A 27,889-nucleotide genomic window follows, 5' to 3' on the forward strand; every position below is an offset into this window, starting at 1 on the left:
ATGTCTTAAAATATTGACATGTTAAACAAAGAACATTCAGCTAAGACCTTCTGTGACCTGTCAATATAATTGGTTGGGAAATCCATGATATTACTGAGTGTGCCAAGACACGGGAGCAGCAAATGTTATCTCAGAGAAATAGCTCACACCAAAGCAATGTCTGCATCTGCACTTTCAGCTTCACTTTTTGATCAATTCTGCAACAGTATCTCCCCACGCTGAAGAAGGTTGAAATCCAACGTTCCTCATAAATGAGATTCAAGAAGACGTGGAACCTGACAAGGTTAACCACATGTAAATTAGAGAGACTGTATTAACTTGTTGCTAGTTTTCTTTTAATCACATCTAATACTAACGGTACAATAGATTTATATATTTTACCCTATCGCTGTTTTTTAGCATATTCAGCTGAGTTGACTGCTGTGGGACAGATTTTATAATAGTGCTGCATTGTTCCTATGCTGTCAGTGAGCAAGAAAGTTTCATTTAAATTGTAGGGAGAACAGATTCACACTTTAAGCAAGTCAGCACTTCCTGTAGATTAGGAGGGACTGTATTTCATTGTGCAAATTAGACAGATTCTTTTAAATAAGAAAGGGTTTGGAAAATAAAGGTGTGACACATTGCTTCACATTGATTAAATTTGTGTCCTTTTTTAAACACAAAATAAGATTTTTTTTAGAAGACAGCTTTTTTATCTTTGCCCTAGGTTCAAGAAAAAAACAGACAAAGAGAGAAATACAGAGGGAGGCAATATTATAGTAATCTAAACCAGGGTGATGGGACCATGAATCAGGAGCAAAAGGAGAAAAAAGCTGCCTTCACACCATCACTCTCTCATCTTTAACCTTTTTTTTTTGCTTTGTCCCCCCTTCCCCCTCTCTCACCATAAGCATCACCTAGCTGGATGCTGTCTCCATGGCGATTCTTATGGGTCTCTTTGACAAGGTCACCTTCACCAAAGAGAGAAAAAGTCACTCAGAGAAGAATGAGGAAGGTGATCTTTAGGAAATACAGCAAAATGTTAACATTTCAAGACAAAGAGGAAGGAGTGTGGCTAAAGAGCAGAAAATGAGAGGGAAAGAAAATAAATGGTTTGGATGTCGGGGGGGAGAGAGATGTCAAGAGAGATGGGAGAAGAGGATGGAAAGCAACAGAGAAGAAGAACAAGAGGAAAAAGATGGGGGAGGGGTGCATAAACAAACAAACGGATCAGGCTTGTGTCGAGAACAACATGTGCAGTAAACGCTGTATGAAGCAAGTCCAGCTCACAAGTCCACCAGACACGCACTACTTTGGATGAAGCTCCAGATTACCTTGAAGCAAATCACCAGATGCATGTGAAGAAGCCAGCTGGCAGCTGGGATAACATGATTTTCACACACAGTCTTCACACACGTACATACTCCATCATTTCTCCTCATTTGCTTCCCTCCATCTGCCATGGCATAGCTGTCCGCCTTGCTAAAGTTTGCCCACTCCGACTTTACCTGACTGCAGTACTGGCCCGCACCCCCTACAGAGTGTGCTGGAGGTGGCCTTCGCCTAGGGACATCAATATTTCAGGCTCTCTCAGTGCTCTCACTTGGGGGGGTACACAGGCTGCTCGGAGCCTGGGGGGAGGCGCCGATGGAGAGACAGAGTGGGATGGAGAATGTTAGCGCTGGAGACAGATAGGTGAGAGAGAATGGCTATAATATGGGAGAGCAAATGACAGTGTGAGGGATGGAGAGGTAGAAACATTGAGAGGGGTAAATGGATATGAGAAGAAAATGATAGTGTGCATTATAAAAGGGGAAGAGAGAACGGAAGGAGCACCAGGGTGGGTGAGTGAAGAATGAGTTGGTAGAAGGGAGGAGTTGGTGAGAACCATTTTTCTGCAAGCATGCTTTGTTTTTGGACGGATGGCCACTGGATTTGTCAGAATTGTAAATGTACACATATTAGTATTGCATGATGAACTGGAGAGTAAATCTTGGAAAAGACGGAGCAAGAGAAAGAGGAAAATGATTGTGATGATGGTAACGATCTGTGTATTTATGGCTCTGAAAATCCATTTGCTTGAGGAGAACATTAAGCAGTTAATTATCTATTGAAAAAGAACCAATAACACAAAGAGACAGATGACAATACAGAGGGGAAAAATATTAGCGGGCAGGAGACAGGCAGACCCATGGATTCACAGAAAAAATGATGAATGGATAGATTAAAAGATGGATGGATGGATTGAGAGGAGGATCCTGCCTGCCTGCTGATGACAGAGCCTCCTGCCCTCTCTTCCTCCTCACCCTCTCGTCCTTTTGTCTCAGTGTAAAAGAGCTGCACTGGCCAACTGTTGCTACGACTACAGCTGTTGCCACAATGGTGGTCATTAGGGGTCGTTACCATGGCAAGGAGGTTCCCGGGGGCAATCAGAGGAGAGACGCTGCACCCACAGTGATAGTCGATATGTTGAGGTTATTTATGAGTGTAATGCCAAAGCAGTCATCATAGTGAGTTAGCGTTCACTAGCCAATGAGATGTTTACATTGATTAGAATGTAAACTTAATTTTTAACTGACCTATGAGCCCATAAATAAATGGCTGTAATGAAAGAGATTGTAATTTCCTAAAGGGTTGCACATAAATCCAAAATTGAAGCCTTTAGTACATTGTACATAGTTGACCTCTTGCTAAACACTTCTGTATTTAATGTAATTTTGTATTATTGACATATTAAGCATTTGTATTCCATACACGCACAGCATGCAATTCAAAATGTATATTTAATGTTTTCAGTAGACCATTATTTATCTGTACAGCTACAAATCTGTGATGCCGTGGCAATATATTCAAAAACAAGACTGAGAGTCTACAGCCATGCTAGCAGCTCTGTGAGGCTTTGAGCTAAATGCTAGGCCAGCATGCTAGCATGCTGATGTTTAGCGAGTATAATGTTTACCATGTTTACCATCTTAGTTAAGCATGTTAGCACACTAACATTTCCTAATTAGCGCTAAATGCAAAGCACAGCTGAGGCTTATGGTAATGGCATTAGTTTTGGTGCCATACCATTGCTCTGATGGCCCATTATTCCGAAACTCCAGTAGTTCCGAAAATGTTCCATTTGACCGAAAGCCCATAGTCCAAAGGCCCGTTATACTGAAAACAAAAGCCCACTGCTCCGAAGGCCCATTGCTCCAAAAATACATACTCTCCCTTGACATGCAAGTGATCATTTTAACCAAAACCATTATCTAACCCTAACCAAGTGTTTTTTGTGCCTAACCCTAACCAGACCTCACCACAGCATTGTCACGCCATAAAACATCATTAGTTTTTCAATAAACATGTCAAAATACACTAAGATATTGAGGGCAAAAGACGACATAGGTAGACTAATCGGAACGCATAACCATAAATAATGGCAGTGTGTCATTATTGGTAATCAGACTCTGACAATGTTTATTACCTGGCAAAAGAGACTTTTTATATATTATTATTACCAACTTTTGGCAATTCCTCTAAAAGTTGTGAAGACATCTCACTCAAAACCACAAATGTGAACCTAATGGTGTCGCTAGAAGAAAAGTCAAAGGTCAAAGTCAAAGTCATTAGGATTTATCTGAGAACCATGAATGTCTATACAAAATTTTGTGCCAAGCCATCCAGTAGTTGAGATATTTCAGTGTGGACCAACATGGTAGGCAGACTCACCAAACAACAGACCGGCATTGTCATCCCAAGAGCTATGCCGCTATAGTGTGGCTAAAAATACAAAATGTCAAGGTATGATGTAGTATCCTCTACTGCATGCATCTGCAATACATTATATATTTAAATCAATTAATCGTCCCCATTTGTTCTAACCATCTGAAATCTGGTTTAAGCATTTTACAGTATGGACATTAGTCATCATAGATGGACTAGTTAAAGAAGTTAAATATGCCAGAGCAAGCTAACTTATAGGGGACAAGAAGTGGAGCATGAAGTAGAGCAGGAAAGTAGCACAGTTAGCAAAGCTAAACTAAAGTGAGTCTCTTGTGCTTTTCTCTCTGGAGTCAGCTTCAGTTACACTGTAACAATGACCAGCAAGATATTTTACCATGATAGGAACGACCAATTATGTACTCTTGCCACAGAAAGAAAGAAAGATGAGGGAGCACTGAGTGACCTCTGACCTGTAGGTTCAGGTCCTCCAGAGAAAATGAGTGTTGTTGTTTTCCTGACATGAAACTGGTTGTCATCTAGTGTGAGTATAGAATATCCTGTTATACTGCATCCCAAGTATTTTGAAGTATCTTAAGTGTGTGTGAAAATAATGTAATGTTGTTAAATAGTTGTCAATACGAGTAGTTGATAAAATATCCATGGTGTGAATATTGAACCAGTCCTTGCCCTCTCAACCATCTAATTTAATCACACTCTGACACAAAGACTTCTCCCTCAGTGCTTTCCAAAACACTTTGGAGGGTGACTGTCCTCATGTATCACATCAGGTGCCTGCATTGTTTTATCAGAGGCCTCACCTAGCCATGACCCACCATTCTGGCTCTCAGCGATTGGATACTTTCGAGCACCCTTACTGAGGTTACACTCCTGTCACTGATAGGAGAGGAAAGGGACAGTGGGTAAATCCTCCACATCCTAAGTGGATTATGGGGCCACTACTCCCTTGGTGCACTGCCTGAGTCTGACTACATTTATGAACGGCTCTGCTGGGAAATGCAAATGCATGAACAGTGTGTGCAGATATCTGATACAAGTGGCCACATTTGTGCATATTTTATAGGAGAGCAAGAGAGAAGGACAGAGGTTTTAATCTGTAAATAGATGTCACCGCAATGATCGCACAGTGGAGTAGTCACTGTTCGCCTTTTGCAATATGAGTGTGAAAAAAAAGAACAGGATTAAGCAGGGAAGGATGTTTTTGCTGATTTACAAAGCAGGATTGGTCAGTCAGATCAAGGCAGGATTGTGAGTTATCAATTGTGAGTGTTTGCAAAAAGATAAAGAGAGAGAGAGGGAATCAGACAGATGAAAAAAGATGGGTGCACAGGGTTTATGAGAAAGCAATTAGACTGAGTGGCAAAACAAAGATGTTGGAGGGCTAACAAAAAGAGAAAGGAGCGATGAATGGATGCGTGTCAGAGATGACAGAGACGAACGGCTGATGAGCAGCAGAGAGAGCTGTGTGGCCTGTAGTGAAATGGTTAGATCTGGCTCAGAGTGGCTGCCTCAGACAGCAGAAAGTGTGTCACAGGAGAGCTAGGCTAATGCACCAGGCTAGTGTTGCCTCAATAGAGTCCCTGCTGCTTTCAGGCCTCCCGGTTAGCACTTACTGTTAGCGCAAGTCATGCCCTGAGAAGCCAAAACAGCATGAGCCACAATGAAGGTTAAGCTCATACATGGGCAAACTAGGCCTGTGGTTAAACTCTCCTGTGAGGATCTACACTAGTCACTAATCACTGCTCAGTCAGTAGAGATCCTTAGATTTTTTTTTTTTTTACGTCTGGTGTAGTGTAAGTGCATACCTGTCAGAACCATTGACAGCTTCAAGTGGGGAGGGTGAGGGACTTCATTAGGCGATCAACGTTTCTAATACCAGTTATTACAAAGAAAAATAAAAAGATTAAACTCACCACTTAGTGGGAAATTAAGCCTGTTTTTACAGCTATTAGTCAATGCGTTGAGAAATCGCTATGGGAGGGCGTTTCCTACATCCATTTTATTCTGAAATCTTGTTTTTGTGGCTGACATGGAGGGAGGAGAAACTGCTTCACACAGGTATATGATCAGGAAGGGCAGTAAAATCTTCACTGAATGCTGATAGACAGAGGGGATACTCAGCTTTAATGCACTGCAGAAATGATGAGCTAGGGGCAGCTGAACTAAATGTGTTAACAGGAGGTTCGGTCCAGTAGCCAACAACTGCATGGACCGCTCACAGTCATTGAGAATTGCTGATGTGACACCAAATCCACACATACTTATGATGCATAGGTGTTCAAAAACAATACAGGATGAAAGCAGCCCATGACCCATGATACATACAAAATACCCTGCACAAGTCCAGATCAATCATGTTACATGCATTAGAAGAAGAGAAAGACAGCCACTCTGACCAGACACATGTAAAATGACAGGATTTTAATTAGATTTAATGTATTTCTTGCATCATATTCTTATTCATTGCAGTGTTAGAAATGCTAATCGGTTTTTCCAGATCCCCCCCAAACTCGAAATTTTGTCGCTTCCAGGGAAGCTAAGGTCTGTTTAATGGAAGCTAAACCCCCCAGTTGTCATTCAAACACTGGTGAAAAGCATCAGAGGTTTGGAACCAAATATCAGAAAAGAAAAACCACTTCAATGTGCACTTTCAAGGATCAATACAGTATTAGCAGAGTTATTGATCTAAGCATATGCAGTGGTACTTACAATGAGTCATATTAATTTAGGCTTAAAGGTAGCTTGTGGGGTAAACAAACAGTTTTGGTTTAAATTCACAAATTTTGGTTCAATTTCCCATCAAAGCTTACTGTATACATCCTCAAGGCCTAACAAACATGTTGATTATCTTACTCTGTAAATAATTTGCAAAGTCTTTCTCTCAAATATTCTTAAGTTAAAACTTCAGACTAGCTATGATGCATGTTTACTAAGTACTAAATTCCAAATTAATCAAATTCTGATAGTGAAACAGGTCATTTCCTGGGGGTTGTGACACTCAGAAAAATGTACCCACCATTTTACAGCTACTCTTTTGACCACTAGTCACAGCTTGGCGCACTTCCTGGGGGCTTGAGTAAACAGTGCTAAGGAGGGAGCTGCTTTTAAATCAGTCATTGACTCAAGACAAGCAAGTCATCAGTCAAAGACAAACCTTCAAGCAGGTGGCCCTGTTGTTATGGAGATGCAAATCCCTGACGTGCTGGGCTGACGCGCCGAGTCAAACCGAGTCAAGCCAAGCCAGCATATGTGTATGGAAAACCCCCATAAGTCTGTGCTACAGGGTGTGTCAGAACTGATGCTGAGAAAATTTTGGCGCCTGAAAATGTTCATCTTGATCTTGTTTCTGCTGTTTGTAATATCACTCTGGGAAAAAAGGCCTCATTATTGCTTCAGTCTCATGAATACCACAGACACATTTGATTATGGCTGCAAGCTGCCAATTATGCTTCAGGCTCCTCATCGTGTCCCAGCGGACAGCTTCTTCCATTTGATTCTTGGAGCCTTTTTCATATAAAAGAGGGAGATGTAATAGTATTGATCGAGGACATCTGAATCACACGCACACATATGCAGATATACACAAAGACACATACATACAGTTATAATGTGACTAAATCATTCAATTGTATGAAAATACTGCCACACTGAACTTACTTTGGCCAGGTAGACCACATGGCTGACCTCCGGCTAATGAAAGATGAACCCAGTTGCAAAGCCCAAAATGATGTTAGGAGTGTATGAGGTCAGGCATTTAGCCTGCATCAGAGCCTTGAAAACCCGCAGGGAGCTCCAGCTTCTCTAATCAAGCAGAGGTCAGGTGAAGGTCAGTTAAGGCCCCTGATCAGTCAAGGCTCTGTGGTGCACATCCGATAACCATCCAGATAGCATCATTAATGAACCATGTGGAGGATGCTAAGAAGAACTACCGGCAACTAGGCAGCAATAGTTTTTTTTTTCTCTCAAATGAAAACTCCTTCACAATGCTGCAATATGAAATCTTCATCATCTTCTTATTTAAATATCAGAGAAAAGACAACTGACTTCCTTGATTGGATTTTTATGACTTACTGTCACATCTTTTAAACTGAGTTAAACACAAGTAATTGATAGGGAACTAGAATAGTACAGTATGCATTGAAAGTTGTTGTTTAAAATATACAGTTCAGTTTAATTTAAGTTCAGCTTTATTATATGAATTTTATTATATCATATTGTTCCAGTAGCAAAAAAGCTTCGGGGCCAGTTTGTCAAATATCACATGATCATTAGACTTTCCTATAAAATGATCAGTTATGGTCAAATACAAGACAACTCTGATGCTGCTTCTGTTGATTTTTTTATAACTTAGGAGGCTCCGAGGTTAATTAGGAGTAGCACAGTTTCTATCAGTGACAGTGTTGTGACTCATTGGAGGTACAGTACATTTAAAGTCTGCATCATTTAACTGTTCCAACTAGAGAGATTTAATCCAAATACAGTGTATGCTGGGAAGTGCTAATAAGTTCAGAGGGACATTTATTGAACTCACACTGTAGTTTCATCTCACAAATCTTGAACTCATTAAGTTTGGAAATTGTTCTGAAGATGTTAACAAAAAATATAAGTTGACCTGACTTTAAATTGACAAAATACCTTTTTATATTATTATTGATGGTAAAGATTGCTTTGTTTCACTAGATTGCATGAGTCAACTTTTGTTAATATAACTTACATTTGTGTGTATCTAACTAAAAGGCAGCATCTTCGCTTATTGTGTGACAAGGCACTCATTTTAATACAAATGTTGACATTTCATGACAGTTTTTTTGAGATCATGTTCACTTACATAGCTCTGAAATGCTAATAAAGCATCACCAATGGTTGCAGTGACATTTTCCTCTAGTTGCTCACTGTGTATTGTGGCTGGATTGTGTCAAACATGCACTCACTCACAGAGTTTTGATTACATAGCCAGTAAAATTCTGAATCTAGTTGTTGAAGAACCTGCAGCTGTTTTCAGCAACCTTCAATGAGACAGTTAATGTATCCAGGTGTAATCAGATCAGAATATAACTATAAAACAATAAGAATAGCTTTTAAATGACAGAAGATGCCCTTTACGGTGTTGCAGGTCCAACTGATCCAAGGCTGTCCTCAGGAAAAAATCTGTCTGATATTTCTGCTCACGTCACAAAGGTGTTTGTCTCCAGAAATAGTCAAGTGTTTGCGTCCCACCAGGCTGCAGTTGACGTAGCTCATAATACTTGATGATAGACTGCCACACCATCCTAAAATAAGAGTCTGTGTTGTGCCGACTTACACGTTGAACTTGTACAAGCATTTGTTGTAGGAGATGTTAGATTCTCTCAGTGAATGTTTGTTTGTGCTGCACTTAAATCTCTTAGCATCATAGGTACACAACATACTTAAAAAAAAGACACTCAGGGGGCTTCCTGTTTGCTACTGTAGTTAAGTCATACTTTCCTACTGTTAGTGAAGAATCCAAAAGCCATATTATGTGGGTGGAAAAAGGTTTCTGCCGATTCATGATATGGTTTCCTGGAGTTTTACTGCCTCAGGAAGCATTTTCCTAATCTAATCTATGGTTTTTAATTGAAATGTTTTATCTATAAAGATGTGCCACTTTGCCTATCTGTAAAAGGTAATTGATTTTCCAAATAAAGAAAAAGTTAGATAAAAGCATTTATTTCATTTGTCAAGACAATAGGAAGTTCTGAAGACAATGAAACACAATGCACTAGCCAATAAAAAGTCATCTGAAAATAACAAGGTGAACACAGCTTTTTTGGGAATTGAAAGTTTAAGCAATTTAACTTTTTGTAATGTCAGACTTACATTGTTATACACAGAAAATGTGTACGGTTTGTCGCTTTATTGACGCTGATCAGCTGTCTTTCTTTTACAGGATTTCTTCCTCTCTGAGCCTGCTCTTCTTAGACCTCAACAACAAACTCTTCAGTCCATCCAATAAGGTAAACCTTATCCAGTACATCTGGACTTCTGTTTTTCTCCAGCCCCTAGTGCAGTGATATTCTGTCTTCATTTAATGCATTTGTTTGCATCTTCTTCCCTGTTGGTATTGCGAACGGGCCAAGAGAGCCAGTGCTAATGAGACAGTGGCCTGCTTGATGTTGATGCTGGATATCGTGAAACGCCTGAACCACCAGGAGAATTAGCTCATAGGCTACAGAAAGACAGCATGCCTTGACCTTGTACTGTAGATTGAACTACGATGGATCCTCAAGACATTTAGACTGAACGAGGCTGTCAAACAAGAAAAAGAAAAAAATGAAGCTGTGGGAGGCAGAACTTGTTGTCCTTTGTTCGGGCTAATAAATCTCTGAGGGCTTTTGTTTGCTGAGGCTAAAAACTGATCAGAATAGAAATGTCAGTGTATTTGATGTTAAATAGTTTGAATGTAACATGAGTACAGTAAGTGTAGCAGAGTTGTGTTGTTGCTTGGATGAAAGGGCATGTTTTGTCATGCAGACGCATGCACAATGTTGCCTGCAGAGCAGTAAGCACTCATGGAACATAGCCTCAATGCTCAGCATCATGAGTGTCCTCTGTGGGCTTCCCTGAGGTGCAACACTGGACTGATGATTTCACAGTGGATTAATTTCATTCTGAGCACAAATCTCTTCTGTGATACTATCCATAGGAGCAAACTGCTGCGTCTGTTTTGGAACAGAGAAGAAGAGCAAGTTGTGTTTGAGAGGAACAGGCTCTCAGAATGATTTTTTTGAGATGCATTCTGCATGAGGCAAGAGTCAAACTGAATTTCAGTGTAATTTTTCAGAAAGTGCATAAGGAGAACAAGAAATAGTGTTGAGAGGAGTTATGGCTGTGTAGCTTGTTGTCAGATTTCCAGTGACATTGAGAATACCTCCTTGGTTTTTTTACTCAAAAAAATAATCAATATCCTTTCTGCTGCTGTTGCATTAGTGATTTTTTGCTCCACTGAGCTGCTCGACGCACAACAAACTACAAAACAGTGATCCATTCATCAGGACGTACTGGAAACCTCACAAAGGTGAAGAGTCCAAAAGCTTACATTTTTTTATAGTCTGGGAAACAAACAAACAAACAAAAATCTCAAATACATTTTTTAACAAATATTGACCTCCGCAAATACTGATTGGATCAATATAACCCAAATAAAACCACACTGCAGGTAGAGATCACACACGGACAAACACCACAAAGTGAAAACCTCTAATGAAACAGAGAATCACTTTTTCACCTTGTTGACTGAATATCCATTTACTTATTTCCTTACTATTACTGTTACTATTACTATTACTTACTCACTACCGAACGCTGTAACTTTGAGCATAAATTCCAAACAATAAAACCTGCACAGATTTCTTTTGAACAGCGCAATAATTGACAGTCTTTTACAATTTTTTAATGATCTCTCTGCACATTTTAACCTTTACCAAAAACATCATCAGTTGTCTTCTCATAATATCAAAGGACACAAACAACAGATATCATGTTTGGTTCATTTGACTTCAGCGTAAAATATGCCTCAACTCAATTTACAAATGTATTTTGTCGCAGTAATTTAAATGACACAACCATTGTTCATTTACATATTAAGACACTTTAAGTGCCTCCCTGATCACCCTGTCGTACCCTCATGGGTTCACTTAATTGATCACCCAGATGTTCTAGGCAGCGCTGTTAATTGCAATTAGTAATGTTTGTATGTAAGTGCGTTGTAAACACTCATGACAGAGCACCATGATACATCATATTTCATTTTAGTGTTAATTAGATACTAAAAATAACATGTTTTGAGTTTAGGTGGTGACAGTGAACTATAGGCAACATATTTGAATTCACTGTTCAATGTTAAGTATCTGCAGTGCACATGCATAAAACATTTCATTTGAAATGCAAATGATTATTGTCATAAATGCATACATTATGCTGTTTCTGTCTGTCTTAGATAAAGTGTATGTATTTATCTAGCTTGTGTATGTTAAGCATTTTAGTACATAAGGTAGCGAGGGCAGAGCTGAAGGGGTGTTTATCCTGCAGGAGAAGCTATTGTACAGTAAGCGCATCAAATATTTGCGCTTTAAAACCACGGTGAGTTTACTGTCAACATGCACGTTTTATCTTCTCCTCTTTCTTCTGCGGAGAAATACCTGTACACAGTAGTGACTACTGAGAGCATCCACTTTTCTGACAATATAGTATTGAAGTACATTTGTTTAATTTTGTCATAGCTTGAAGAGTATTCATCACCAAATGCCAGAGAGACATACTGTCCCTGAAGCTATGATCCAGCAGCCTTCATTCAGTCCACAATCAATGTTCTCTCTCTTGAGAGCTGCGGGATTGCAATTTATCTGTAATGAATTGTTGATGATATTATGTTTTTCTTTCATATATCGAGGGAGACTGCTCTAATTCATCTTCAGAACACGGCAAAGCAATTTGTTGAGATTGTTGTTCATTCCAGTAACTGTTCGACAATCTAAACGAGTCAGCTGCTACTTAACTGGTAAAGTAAAGCTGTGTGCGCTCTCTGTGATCAGTAATATTCTCTGTAAAATGAATGATGAACAAAATATCCTGATGTTCTTCATTCACGGAATGTTTTTTCTGACCAACAGTCAAAAATCCAAAGATATTCAATTTATGGTGCAATTAACAATTACTTTTATCATTGATTCATCTACCGACTATTTTCTTGCTTAATCAATTAATCGTTTAGTTAATTAAATGTGAGAAAACAGTGACAAATGCCCATCATAAGTTCCCAGAACTTGAAGTGACGTCTAGAAAAGTTCTTGTTATGTCCAACCGACATTACAAATCCAAAGATATTAAGTTTACAAAGATATTAAAAAGGAGAAAAACAGCAAATCCTCAAGTTTTAGAAGTTGAGACCAGTTTTGTTTTGGTATTTTTGCCTTAGAATTAGACTTGTGAATATTAAAATAGTTACTGGTTAATTTTCTAATCAATTAATTGTTTTGGGTCTAATTCAATTATCAATCATATGAAACAACAAATGGTCATATTTGCGAAGCTGCAACCAGTGAGTGTTTTTTTTGCTCGAGGAATGACTTCAGTGTTTAATCAATCAACAAATCAATTAACTGACTTATTTTATAAGAACAAATATTATTATTTTTATTTATAGTTCCAATACAGAGCATGAAACTGATCTGCTGCACAGAGAGTTTATAGCTACTGCCAGTTTTCAACTCTTGTCCCTTGTTGGGCTTTACATATACAATGTAATTAAAATATACAGTTTTCATCATCATGAAACACAGTACACTACAGATATGGAAGTATAATAAATACAAATACTGAATACATCGATTGTGATGTACAGCTTGAAAGATAAAGAAAAAAAGAAGAATAATACAGTACAATTAGCTAAAAATGGATACAGCTCAGGTTTGCTTTTAACCAGCACTGAACCTTTATTGTAAAAGATTTTATATCTGGAATTAATTTGATTTCAGTTGGTAATGTGCTCCAGAGTTGACAGCCCTATGTGGAGAAGGCTGATTATCCAAATTTAGATCTACAATTTGGTATTTTACAGTTGCCATTCACCATGCGCCTAGTTGCGCTGGTACTGTCTTTTCTTTGGATAAGAAAGAGGCTCAGGGATAAACTGTTGATGCATTTGAAAACTAATTAGAGAAAACAAAAATGAGCTCTCAAAATGAAATAGATTGTATTTCTTCAGTATGTGACAGTGATGCCACCAGACAGGCTTTTTGTCCATTATTTTCAGTGCCTGATTGTATAAGGATGAAGAAGATAGTAAATGTAAATGTTTATTATGTAGCATTATGTACACTCACCTGTTAAAAGAAATCACACTAACTAACTAACTAACACACAATGGGCCTTATTTTCATGCCTTTCCTTTTCTTTTTACTCTGTGGGCATGAATACTTGAACACACTGTGAGCTTTTCTACTAGATCTCTCCTTTTGTACTAAACTGACCTTGATTACACTGTAGTTTAGGTTGAAGAAATCACGTGTCTTGCAGCTGTATGCAGCAGGCCAGAGCCAAGACTGCAGCTCTGCAGGGGATTTTCTCTCTCATGGGAACACTTTGTTATATTAATTTGCATAGACGCATTTGATCGGCTTTTATGAAGTCGCAGTGCTCATGCGAGGAGCTTCTTCACTTGTTAGTGGAATGCTAAATTTACTGTAGCTAAAAGAACAAAAGCGCTAGCATAACTGCAAGAAATGTATATTAAATAACAATAATTACTGGATCATATCCTCGAACACTGAGTCATTAGATACTGAAAGGCGACTCTATGGGTTGTTCTCTCTTGCCTCATTTGTGGGACTTCCACTTGGACATAATTTTCTAATGATACATTTTATTTATACAGCACTCTTCAAAACAAAGTTGCAAAGTGCTTTACATGGTTAAAGCATTTAAGTACTGCATTTAAGCATTAAAATTAGACAGTTAAAATAAAATATAAAAACTGAATAAAACACTCCTAGTATGAGATTAAAAATATTAATATCAATAATAAATAAAACAATAAATCAACCGTAGTAAGAAAATATTAGTTAGTTATAATATTAGTTCATTAGATTAGTTTTAGTAATTGAGGCCACTGACCTTTACCTATGGGTACGCTGCTACATTTGCTGTGGGAGATCTGACCGTTTTACTGACTGAATGCAGCAGCTAAAGTATCTAAAACTTGTGCTTTTTGAGGCAGTGTTGGTTCCCATATTAACATCATAAACAGGCTTATTTCTGTCATTCTGCTCACATGCCACAATCACTCTCTCCCTCTATCTGTGTGTGTATGTGTGTGTGTGTGTGTGTGTGTGTGTGTGTGTGCATTTTTGTTACCTCTTGGGGACATTTCCAGTATAAACACCAACCTCGTTGGGACCAGTGGTCCTCTTGGGGACCAAAGCTTGGTCCTAATGAGGAAAAAAATGTAATTTCTGAGGTCCTGCTCGGGGTTAGGGGTAAGGTGTGAATTGAAGTCAGGTTAATGTTAGGGTTAGGTATGAATTGGTTAAGGTTTAGGTTCAAGTTAGACTTTTGGTTAGGTCATCCACAATGAATGGAAGTCAATGCAATGCAAGGATAGCTGTGCAAACTTCAAGTCAGTTTTACCAAGGTAGCATTGAAACAGCCTGGCTATTTTTGGCCTCTTTGTGTGTGTGTGTGTGTGTGTGTGTGTGCGTGTGTGTGTTTGTGTGTGTGTGTGTGGCATTGCATTAACATGGTTTAATCCTCTGCATGGCTTATTGGATACAAATCCCTCCCAAAGCTTTTAAAGCTCCTGCCTTTTCATTTCTGTCCCCCTCTCTCTACCTATCCTTCCATCAGACAGTTGAAGGAAGCTTTACTCTCAAAATCAGCCCCTGCTGTCCCAACATCTTCACATTCCTACTTAAACCGCATCTGATACTGAGTTATTGGTTATTGGACATGACTCGAATAGTTGGCTAACTTTTTTTTATCAGTTCCTAACAAGCTGTTTTTTACAACTTTTTAGCCATTTTGGTACTTGATTCAAGACACGAGGTACAAACTGACTTTATGTGAGATGCAAAAAATTTTTAACAAATATTTCCACAACTACAATTGGACAAAAAAGTAGAGGCTGGTAACCTCAAATAACAGTTGATTGACTGCCTGACCGCATTTTATGTGCAAAGCTATAAGACTAAAGAACACCAATGGACATCAGTTTTGATTAATCTACACAATTACATAACATGACAATATTGCACATAACCCGTAACATAACACATACATATTGCCATATTGCACACATCCCATAACATAATACATACATACACCTCATAAAAAATGTAAGGAGGTAAGCGCATTTTCTGAACTTCCTGTGAAATCTCTCTCTCTCTAAATATAATTGTTCTTTAAACTGTTCACCAGGCAAATTACAGCCAGAGTTGACCATACCTCACTGTAATGGATGGGACTAAACTTTTTTCCACAACTAAACACAAGTAAGCATGATTAAACTAGTAAAAATAAGTGACAAAATTGACTAAAACAAAATACAAAATTGCGCTTTAACTCCTCTTTACTCCAACCAAAATATCAGTATACTCTATCAGTCTGTATAAATGTCTACTGTACTTCTTTGAATTAGGGAACTGAGTGTTTTCAGGTTTGATTTGTAGAATTATGTATAGATTTTCAGCCAGGGATGATTATTGCAGGTCATCCCTCCTCTTTTTTACCCCTTATTTATGCAGTATGGTCTAACATCATGACAACTATCTTGATGCATTTACTTAAAGTACCTGATACCTCTAGTCTGTCACTCTGTTTCCACTTTTCAAATGTCTCAGGAGGAACATCTCTCTGCTAGAAAAATCCAAGTCGAAGTGTTTGTCTCTCTCTGTGTAACTTGATTGAGGACAGCTGCAGAAATGACTCCACTGCCAATCCCAGATTACCCCGTCTTTCACCGGGGACTGTTGTGTCTCTGTGTAAGTAAGTGTTTACACTCAAGAACCACCGGAGCTCCCACATCTCACACACCAGCCTGTCCTCACAAGAAAAACAACAGCATAGGTCTAAAATTCAGGCTGGCAAAAACAACCTATAATTACATTTATGTCATCTAGCAGCCGTAGTAATTATGACTCAGGGAAGTGACGCAGTTCAGATGACGTCAATATAAGGTGACTTGACAAGAAGATTTTTGCCTTGTTAGGAGGAGGTGGGTTGGGTATAAAAACATAACGTCCTAGTGTTTACTGTTGCCATGACTACAAAGGTAGCGTAACTTCAAGGAAGTATAAACCAAATGATCATTTTAACCCAAAACATGATCTGTCCCTAACCGTAACCAAATGGTTTTTGTGCCTAAACCTAACCAGACCTTAACCACAGCGTTGTCACACCATAAAACTTCCCCTTTTATTTTTACAGTGATTTGTAATGCAACTATAGGTCATTTTTGCTGGCCCAGTTGCTGGCCTGAATTTTAGACCTATACGGTCAGGGTTTTTCATGAGGATGTGTTGCACACACATATATATCGATGGTTTTGTCTACAAAGAGATTGGAACAAAAATAGAAATACATTTAACAACGCAAAGGACTATTTTCTGCTTCCGTACAGTAAGTCAGCCAGTGAACAGAGAAAATGTAATTCTGCTCTGACCCTCTTTCTTTCTTTTATTAGAAACGTCTGATTCGGTTGAAAATGTTTCTCAGACAAAATGAATGTTGGGGTAAATGTGGCTATTATTAACACGTGGATTCTATTTTAATATCCTCACTACCAATTACTGTAGGTCTTCAGTATCAGTATTACATGATGTAACCTAATTAATGTGACAGAGACAGATGCTTTAATTTCTCCTGTATGATCTCATTGCAGATAATATTTGAAGAGAGAAAACATATTTTAACAGTTACTGCAGCAGAAAGGCAATTTGAAGAAGGCCTTAAATGTCTAGATGTCTACATGGAGGCTAAGATTTTTTGGCAACTCTTTTATATATCATCAATTTTCAGAAATGCAGCAGTAGGTGAATTACTCCACAGGTTCAGAGGATATAGATGAAACATTTTACTGCATATTGTCATAAAAAAAATAGGACTTTGTAATCAATATATTAGCACTGCCTAGTCAGTGTCAAGTTCTTGTGTGAAGGTCCTTTTTTCCACTCAAGTAATTTATTTATAAGCTCTGTCTTATCTTCCCCACTTGGTGACTTTTATGAATATTCCCACAATATGGCTGCTCTACCTGTTATTTTTAGAAATATTGAGCTGTGCAGTCATGGAAGACTGAAGACGTTATGTGACATTGAAACTTAAGCTCGGAGCTTAAGACATTATCTCATGTCACATCAACCATTAAACTACCTTCTCATACGCATTTAGCTGAAAGATGACCTCAGCACTGTGCTGAAAACTGTATTCAGTGGTAACAGCAGTGCTCTCTGGAAGAAACTGTTTTTCACATACATGTGTTTCTGCTGTTGTCTTGATACCTGACTTACCCCCCCGCGCCATGCATAATTCAACAGGGAGCTGAGGTTTTGCAGCATGTAATGACAGCAAGTTGTAGAGGAAAGCACTACGACTTAACATCTAAGAGCCAGTGACAGCAGGAGCCATATCCTGTCATTTTCACTGACTGCTTCCCCTCTGTGAATCTCTCTTCATGGCGCCTCAATCCTGCAAATACTTCTCCCTTCCTTTTCTGCACCCTTCCTTTCTCACCCCCCTCCCCTCTTTTACTCAGTGCAATAAATACTCCCCCTGTTTCTTCTCCGTATATCAAGTGACTGCTCTGTATTTTTCCCTCCAATCTGCAAGGCCATCTGGTCCTCTGTCCTCAGCCGCGTGTCTGTCTGCAGTATCTTTGCTCTCTGAATCCATTTGACAAGATTAATAGAGTGAACCTCAGACAGATATAAGCTGCTCATTTTGATAGGGATTGTTGGGAGGAGATAAGTTCAACGCTGATCATGAGCAGCTGAACAAGCTTTTTGTCTGTTCTTTCATCAACAATGACAGCTCACCCGGCCAATCAAGGGGAGCTGTGGGAAAAAAACAACATAGCTTAAAAAAAAAAAGATACATGATGAGAGAAAAAAGTCAAATCACTTTTATGTGAAGCTAGACTGACATGTAGACATTAATGCATAAAATTTGACCCCTTTTATCTTTCAGTCACAAATACATTGAAACCACCCAGCTGGCAGGATAAACTGTTGTCAGATTAGCATGCTGTCAGGTGGAATCCCACTGAAAAAGCTGATTGGTTTGAGATCAGATGTGGTTTGCGATGTGGACAGTGTAGAAGTATGTGATCAGTATAGTTGATTAAACTGATATCATTTGATACTGAGTCTACAACATCATGGATTTTTCTCTCATGAAACTTTTTCTCCAGAATGCACTACACTGTGATATCCTCCTGTGATAAATTTAGGAGAAAACTAGAAGAGTTGTACCAAAAAACAACAGGCCTTAGGCCTTTTACAAGAGCTTATGTCAAATAGAATGAAAGAAATGGTATCAAAGACACTTCCAGGCAAAAGTACTGAAGGGGCAAATGGGACAAAAATGGCAAATACAGAAACTTTACCTTAACAGTTTATATAATAATTGAAAGAGTATTAAAATTGGTGTCAAAAACCCAATCAAATGTAAATCTGTTGCCTATGAATATAATGTTTGAATTATTTGCATTAAATACCAATAAAGTCATGATGTAAATGTAATCATAGCTCATTAATGTTTAGAAGAAACTTCATCAACTATCCAATCAACTATACTGAAAAAAAAGCCTCCATGTCTTGCGACGGGAGAACCGCTGTACTTATTTAAGCCCACTCGTCACTGTGCTGACATTGTCAGATGCTCTGGATTGGCTGCGTCAGTGATACAATAAGATGTAAAAACAGTGCAGTATTCTTTAACACCATGACGCAAGTACAAGCTGTGACAGAACTGTTCTAGTAGCACAAGACAGTCCAGGCCTGTTTTACAAAAACCGCTGTGATGGTTCAAGTTACTCGTATTTGACAGCAACATTTTCTATCACACACTGCCAGTTGCAAAGCTTTATGTAACACAATATTGAGTAAGCATCACTCAGTACGAGAGTGTTTGACAGAATGATTGCCTGACTGAACTTCATCTTGCTGTTTTATTTTTGACACTGAAAATATGGTGTCATGATAGACACACTGATTGAGACACCGGGAGTCAGTCGTAATAAAGACTGCAGCTGCATTATTTGAATGTGAATTGAGGTTGATTTAAATTGTTCTCATTTGAGGAAACAAACTGCTCCACAGTTGAATGTACTACCGCCTGGTGTGAATGAATGTGTAAGTGTGAAGTTTTACAAGTTCAGGCTTATACTCTGTTTGACTTGTGGTCCCTCAAGATGAAGCAATGTCTTCTTGCGACTCATCATTACCAGTTATGACAAGTTCAAATAAGGACTAAAGGAAATCCAGAAAAAAATAAAGTTTGTAACATTTCTTTCCTATTCTGCTCATCATCTCATGACCCCATGTTGGGAACCACTGCTGTATAACCAAGTTGTCTGCTTATGTTGCACATCATCCTCTCTGCTCTTATTCTCTGCAATAAAGCCTAAATTCTCAAAACTTTTACTACATCACACTCACAGCACAATCTCTCCTGTGGGAACATAAAGATGTGAATTTAAAACCCAGCACAGGCACTTCTCATTAAAGACATAACACACACCCTTCAGCTAAGCCCGGCACCCAGGTAAACTACACACAACACAGCAATGTGATGATTCATGCATGATGTTAACATTTAACTGCTTTTTTTGTGTTTACTTGCCCAATTATAGTTTCTACCCCTCCAGACACATTCTGTTCTTTAATTTTCTCCCACACATCTCTTAACCTCTTCTCACCCTCGACTTGCATTTTCTTTTTCCAGCAAGCCAATTTATCTTACGTGCTAATTAACAAGGCTGGCCTCAATTAAAGCAGTAATTGGACCATATGGAAAAACCAAACTGAGACACATCACAGACACAGTTTCTTTGGTATCCTCTTGTGAAGACCTATTACTAAGATAAGTTTGTTTTGGCTATTGGTTCACTTCCTTGTCGCTTGATAAGAATGTATTTCTATTTCACATGTCTTAGCAGCAAAACGGGTAACATGAGCCAGCAGAAAGTAAACTGTGCTTACGGATCATTTGGGACTGACAAGAACATGCCAGAGTTTCCTGTTTACAATCTAACAAAGATGTGGCCCAGAGGCAGAAAATTAGCACAATATCACAATACCTTATCTATGCATATGTTCAGCATTTCTACATGGTTTTTTGTCACTTGAGGGCAGAGGAGTTCCTACACAAGTTTGCAGACACAGAGCCAGTGCCAGATAGGTAGATACAGTCAGTAGTACTCAAGGAGTATTTGCCAAAAATAGGTTATATGGGTGGTGCACTAAATGTAAAAACAAAACAACAAACTAAAAGAGGATAAAAAGCTGGGTCAAAACTGTCTCTGGGTTCATGTTTACTGATCTTATACTGACATGTAGTGGCGGATACTTCAAATGCTAAGAAATGTACAGTATATGTTTAGTGTGCTCAGAGCTCAGAACAGATCATGAATGTATCCACCGCTACATTCTGAGCTCAGCATAGAAGTAAGTACATGTACCCTTTTTACCAAATCAGATAGAGTATGATAGAGAAATGTCACCTTTGAAAGACTTAGCCCATTATATGTGGCAAGCACCATAATATCTGTCAACTTGCACTAAAATGGAACAATCATGGTGTCTTAACAATGGTTGGATGACAATGTTTTTTTTTATTTATGGAGAATTGCCCCATTTCAAATTTAGCTCAAACAGAGTTCATGAATTATTTTTTATATCGTTTTATTATAATTTTTATTCATATTGTAATGTATTTTTCACTGCTTAGGGACACTGAACTATCCCCTTGAGTTGTTAAAATGTCTTACTTCACATCACTTTGTTCTCATCATTGTATTCCAATGGCCCAGTTTTTAGTTAATGAGGGATATTCTATGAGGACATGTGTGAAATTATTTTTCTCTTCTCAAGCATGTGCTATATAGTCCACAAGTTCATAAACTTGAGCATTATTATTAGGTTGGTAGAAGACAATAATGATGAGAAAGACTACTGTGGCCTCAAGGCTATGAAGACTTTTCCTTGGTATTTCCAGTGCATCAATATGCTAATTTCCTTGCGTTCCAGTTGCCATGCATGACATACAGAGATACATTGGACTGTGCTGCATCTTTGCTTAAAATTGCAACATTACTGTAGTCAAGGACATGAGAAGGATGAAATTAATTGAAAATATGAAATTCAACAACAGATGTGGATCTATGCATATCATTTCATGTTCTTTTATGCTTTATGCCATATTACTGAAACCTCAGTGTCATCTTTACAATGACAGAGCTTTACAGCTCTGCAGGAGAGCCGTTCCCTGAAAAACTGTAACAGCAGGCTGTTCACCTTCAGGGAGGCAGGTTTTTACAGGCTTTTCTTCTTTTTAATGAGGAGACAGGGACTGTGCAGGTAATGGGCTTTGTTCTGTGTTGGTAATTGAGAGGTGGAGAATATAGTGCAGTATATTAATGCTTTTGTCCCAAAGAATAAAATATAGGGCCTTAGCAGTGATTAGCACTGTGAAGTGGCAGGCTCCAGATGTTAGCAGGTGTGGTGCTTATTAGCACTCCCAGGAGAAAGTGAGATCAAGATATAGCAGTTAAAAGTCATATGCAAAGGCTGTAGCCTGAAGGTTATAAAGAAGGTTAAGGAGGAAGGCTCAAAACTGAAAGGTTGCCAGTTTGTATTCACCCTCCCTAAACAGCTGTAGTCTAAATGTGCAAATAATTAAACGCCCAGTGCCCCGGTGAAGCTGCGTGGTGACCAACAACAACATGTGGTCATTCTGCGTAGCTCCCTGGCATTAGTGTGTTAATGTGTCAAATCCTCTCACCCCCTGAAACTACAGTACCTGCCTCAGCCTGCTGCTGTCAACAGGATTGTGTTCGTGAGGTCTAAACAGCTGGACATGATTTTTGACATGCCATGTTTGATACTTCTCTGGTGCATGATGGGCAGGAGATTTGAAGCATGATGATTATGCCACTAGCATTTCCATTTTGTCACATTATGACACATTTTATTCACAAGGTTTTTGTATTTTGTCAATTTTTGTGTCATCATTCTTCCATGACTCAGCTGTGTAAACACAACGTTAACATATTATCACTGTAAAAAAAAAATCATTATGTCGAATGTGTTTGAAAACATCTGCCTAATTACACATCCAGCAGACGCAGAATGACATTAGCATTGATTCTTTGATGGTTGATGAGAGTGAACTAAAACCCTATAAGGCTGTAAACCAAAACAATGAGCTGAAAGACGCTAAAACACTCCATATAGCAGCTGCAGAGTGACCCCTCTCACATTACACATACTGTGGTCATTTGATCTATTGTAAATATTAACATATTAACCGTAATGTCTAATAATAATAATAATGATGGAAAAAGGGGGGAAAGAAAAGGAGGAAGAAATCTGTGGTTGTTAGTAGTGACTTATATTGTTTTTATGTGTCTATTTTTAGCCTTCGATGAACTTTTACTTCTCATGAATATGAAAATCACTTGGTGTATAAATAAATCATATCTTCAGTGAGGTGCCTGATGGGCCTTTTTTCCTCTTCATCCTACTGCTGCTGCATGTTGCTTGCTAACACCAGCATTACTTAAACAGGGATCACATTGAACAGGAGGCAGTTAAATGCAAGACCGGTCATACTTTCAGTAGTAGAAAATATGGGTTTACACAAAACACCATCCATTTCTATGTCAGTTTATTTTTATTACTTGAAAGATTTCTTAATTAAAGAGCCATCTGTTTGTGAAGTATGTTACCATTAAATGCAAACAAGAGGAAACCAGAAACAACAGAATATTTCAGACTGCTATAAAAAATTATATTTTATTCTGTAAATTTGGTCAGACATTGAGCCAGAAGCAGCTTATAAACCCATTACAACTGCAACAGTTTTAATACAACTAATATTACATGTTAATATCTTCACTATGTCTTATGCTATCCCACCTGCATCAGACAATGCCTATAACAATATTTTCCTCTCATTATTCCTCCGGAAGAAGCTCCTGGTCTGAGAATATGACTAACTGAACAAAGCAATCTTTTTAAGATGCCATGCACAATTAATCTTCCAGAAGGAAGAAAGGATTTAGATTAAGCCCCCACAGCTGCCTTGCAATGCTAACTTTAGCATTATCAACATGTCACTTCTGCAAAGCTTCTTTTAACGAAGGAGGACGCCCTCGTACCACTAACTAATCAAACTGCGTGCTAATGCTTTACTTTGCACCAGATTGAAAAACATTACCGCTGAATACACAGAGGTGGATCTCTTCTGCAAATATAATCAACAACCACATTTGCTCGAGGTTCTGTTTCTGCTCTGAGGCTGTGGTTTGCAATAAGGGTAACGTGTTGATGGTAAATAGACCCTTGGGGGAGGGGGGGGGGGGGGGGGGGGGGGGGGGGGGGGGGGGCGATGAGATTAAGGCCACGTCAACTAGCCACAACTGGAGCTTTGGCATCATCAACACATCACTACAGGATGTCAACATGTCAAGCTATGTGCAAAGCTTTATTAAAACACTCCGGTCCAGATCATCCGACTAAGAGCTGCTCTCTTTCTCTTTCTGTCACACAGACACACAAACATCTGATCATGCTGCCAGTAGAACAAAACTTAAGGTCATTGGGTCACATCCCAGTTTTATACTCTCAATCTCTCACTTGGTTCTCTTTCCACCTCTAGCCTGTAGAGTCTACTCATCAATCTCAGCTTGTTTCATCACCTCTCTCTTTTTGTCTCTCTCCCGCATTCTTCTTCTGTTGTCCAGCCTTGTGTAACTCTTCCCTCGATCTGGGATTAACCTCTGTTGTAGCATCATGTGCCATCATGTGCCCTCTGTAAACTACAGTAGTTGTTGTGGACCCAATACCATGGCGTGCTTGAGCCTTTTCCGGAACTGTGACGCGTGACGTTGTCTGGCTTAGGATTTTAAACCACCTGCTGTCTGCAAATCTGGGATAGATGGTTGGATTGATAGAAATGGTAATGACATGGTGAATGATGGGGTGATGGTAGAGGTTATGTTGCGTGTGAATGAGTGTGCCATTTTTTTGTTTGTTTGTTTTCTGCTTTTTTTCTCTCTGAGCCACAGTTGACCATGACCTCCAGTGGCCTGTTGCAAGGGAGTGGAGGAGCACATCTGGTGTTTAGATGTGTGTGTGTGTGTGCGCGTCTGCTTCTGTGTGTGAGTCCGGATTGTGTGTAAGATGAGCATCCCATCTGGCCTAGCGAAAAAACAGGACTGGAGCCCGGGGCGTGCGGCGGGAGGGGGCTGTCGCGCACTTCTGTGAAGACGCCCACATCTGTTTCTCTTCCTCTCACACACAGGAAAGTAAATAACAACACAAATACAAACAGCTAAATCTTAGGAAACAGATCCTGCACGTATCACGAAGCCCCACTTTTGAAGTAAAAGCATCTACTGTACAGTGGGTTAGCAAACAGCAGTAATAGCTTGTGACACACATATCTTCTGCTGTTGAATGCACCATATAGGCCTCAGGCAGGTGTCCAACCCTGAGGACAAGAACAGCAAAAAATAGCATCCACACAAACACACGCATACTTGCACACACATTCACTCTGTCTTGCTCAGCCTCTCACAAATCAATGCTCTTTCTCTTCCTCTCAACATTGTGGATACTTGGCCTCCAAGTGAATGTTGCCATTTGAACCATGGTGGCTTAAAGTATATTACACACCCATCTTAAAGGCTATATTTCATCATGAAATGCCAGTGAATGTGTTCTCTGTATTTGGGTTTCTAGGTTTTGGTATATGAATACGCATCACTATCACAGCAGTCTTTGCAACCCGATATCTAAATTAAAATGCTAATGAACAGGAGTAAAATCAAAGAGGAGATAAAGATGTTTAGATCAATATTTCAGGCCAGCACTGTCTCCTTTAATTAATTTAATACTTTTTGATTAAGCACAATTGACTGTTTGCTAAAACCATCTTCCAAAGATCGACTGTCCAATCGTAGCTTAGCAACCATAACTAGGCACTGTACACCTGTCAAGTCTCTGTACATAAAGAGTTTGGAGAGTGGTGGGCTTTTTACCCTCTCTGAAACAAAAAATACAAGAGCAAAAGTGTAAGTCCTGCTTAGCAACAGTAACTAAGGGCGCATGGCTTAGCAAACTATCGATTGCTTTGTGAAAGACTTGTATTATTTTTTAAAATATTATTATTCTTTGTAGGTGGCTTTAGTGGGAGGCTTTAATAAATATAAAGGATGAAGTTTGGAAGGCCTATGTTGACAAATAAGACTCAGTCTTCACAGCTTGACCTGATTTTGGCTCTCCCAGATCATAAGACTCTAAATTAGCATACAAGTATGAAGCTTGTTGACAAAGCAGTCCTTGTAACTCTCCTCAAACCTCAATTCCAAGAAAGAAAACACAATACATTTTAATAATTGAATAGTCTTTTGGTGCAGAGAAGGTGTGGTTATGTGTCTGTTTAGATTGAGCACCACATGTTTGCATTAATTTGAATACTGATGAGAAATAACAAAATAAGATGTGAATGACAGCTTTAAAAATGGTTGCATTTGGCATAAATTTGTAAAACTACTTTTTGTATCCAATGATCCTCAACTACAGTGAAGTCCAAATATAACCATGTTAACAAAGAGAAGAGCTGACACCTGCAAACACACTCAATGCTATTTTGAGTCAACTGTCAAAGTTATTTAGGGATGAGAGCTCAGTGAGACATTGTTTTGAACTACTGTTAATCTTTGGATTTCATTCAGCGACACCTATTAACGATGAACATGGACCTCACACACCAGGGGGGCATGCACTTAACCTGGTCATCACTGACACCACCCGGATCAATAATCTAAAGGTCTATGATCTGGTTGTGTCAGACCACCAGGTGGTCTCAATGGATTTGACATTCCTGTCACCCCTTACTAAACCTAAGCGTTAAATGCTTTTTCGGACTGGAACTGGAAAAGCATTGACCCAGCTATCATGACTATGGATCTCCAGCACATCACTTGCCCAGCTTTTGCATCAGTGGATGAACTAGTAGCATTCTGCAATACATCTCTGAGCAGTGTCTTTGATCTTCATGACCCTGTTAAGATGCGTGAGGTCAATTATTTATGCGTTGCTCCCCGGTTCACCCATGACCTGCGGAAAATTAAAACAGCTAGACGTGTCCTGGATTGATGCTTCAGACACTCTGGACTCGCTGTCCATAAACTGGCCTTCTATGAACATCAAAGGACTTTCCCTTAAAGATGTTCGGTCACAGTTCTACTCCAACCTAATTAACAACAATCCTGGCAACCCTAAGCATCTTTTTTCCACCATAAATAATCTCCTGAAGCCACAATCATCTTCCCCAGTTACGGCTACAGAAGAGCGATGTAAGAGCTTCATTGACTTTTTCAGAGCCAAAGTCAACAACATCCGCTGTCTGAGGTCCAGCTCTTCCTCTCTTCCTCCTCCTGTCATCGACGCTCTGTCTGGGAGCTCGCCATCTCTTTTCCATTTTACTAGCATCAGGCAGAACCACATTGAGGAAATCCTCAGGGAGAAGATGAAACCTTGTACTTGTGCCCTGGACTCCATTCCCACAGCTCTGCTCAAATCATACATCCCCATTCTCAGCCCCCTGATCACCCAAACTGTCAACCTGTCCCTTCAAACCAGTAGTCTTCCATCTGCCCTCAAGGTCGCAGTCATCCACCCCCTCCACAAGAAGCCCACCCTGGAGCTTCAGACCTCCCTTTCCTGTCCAAGGTGTTGGAAATGGTGGTTCCTTCTGAGCTTGAGGACCACCTGTTTGAAAAATTTCAGTCAGGTTTTCAGTGCACAATTCTGAGGATAACCTGCTGATGGCAGCTGATGCAGGGTCCCTTACTCTCATGATTCTCCTTGACCTGTGGATCACACTATCCTCGTAGAGCACCTCCACACCACCATTGGACTGTCAGACTCTGCACTTAGGTGGTTTCAGTTTCAGTATGTCTCACTGGGAGGATGCAGGTCTCAATCACTCCCTATCACCTGTGGTGTTCCACAAGGATAGGTTCTCGGCCCCATCCTGTTTACCCTCTACATACTCCCCCTTGGACGTATCAACAGCAGACATGGGATGTCTTTTCATTGCTATGTTGATGATACCCAGCTGTACATCAAAACTGCCCCAAAGCCTTCTGCAGCCATGTCACGCCTCAGCACCTGAGAGATAAAGGCCTGGATGAGCACAAATTTCCTCCAGTTAAGCAGCAGCAAAATTGAAGTTCTCTTTATTGGCACTCCACACCACATTCAGTCATCCCTCATACCTCATCTCACCTTTGACAGCCAGGACATCCCCCCTTCCTCCTCAGTCACTAATCTGGGTGTTAGGTTTGACTGTCAGCTGACTTTTGATGGCCATACAAGACATCTATGCAAAACCTCTTTCTTCCATCTCAAAAACATCTCTAATCTCCTCCCCTCTTTAA

At 39.4% G+C, this 27,889-nt stretch overlaps 1 protein-coding gene across 4 annotated transcripts in view; it reads left to right on the plus strand.

Moving 5' to 3' along the window:
* The window catches only part of dlgap4b (discs, large (Drosophila) homolog-associated protein 4b), a 117,873-nt gene that overhangs the window by 24,119 nt on the left and 65,865 nt on the right, over positions 1 to 27,889 (plus strand). For all 4 annotated transcript variants that reach the window (XM_044349056.1, XM_044349054.1, XM_044349052.1 and 1 more), the window contains exon 2: positions 9,617 to 9,683. The gene's annotated coding sequence lies outside the window, so the exon portion shown is untranslated. The remainder of the gene's footprint in view (positions 1 to 9,616; positions 9,684 to 27,889) is intronic.

The sequence above is a fragment of the Thunnus albacares genome, chromosome 4 (assembly GCF_914725855.1).
Source record: "Thunnus albacares chromosome 4, fThuAlb1.1, whole genome shotgun sequence".
Classification (NCBI taxonomy): domain Eukaryota; kingdom Metazoa; phylum Chordata; class Actinopteri; order Scombriformes; family Scombridae; genus Thunnus; species Thunnus albacares.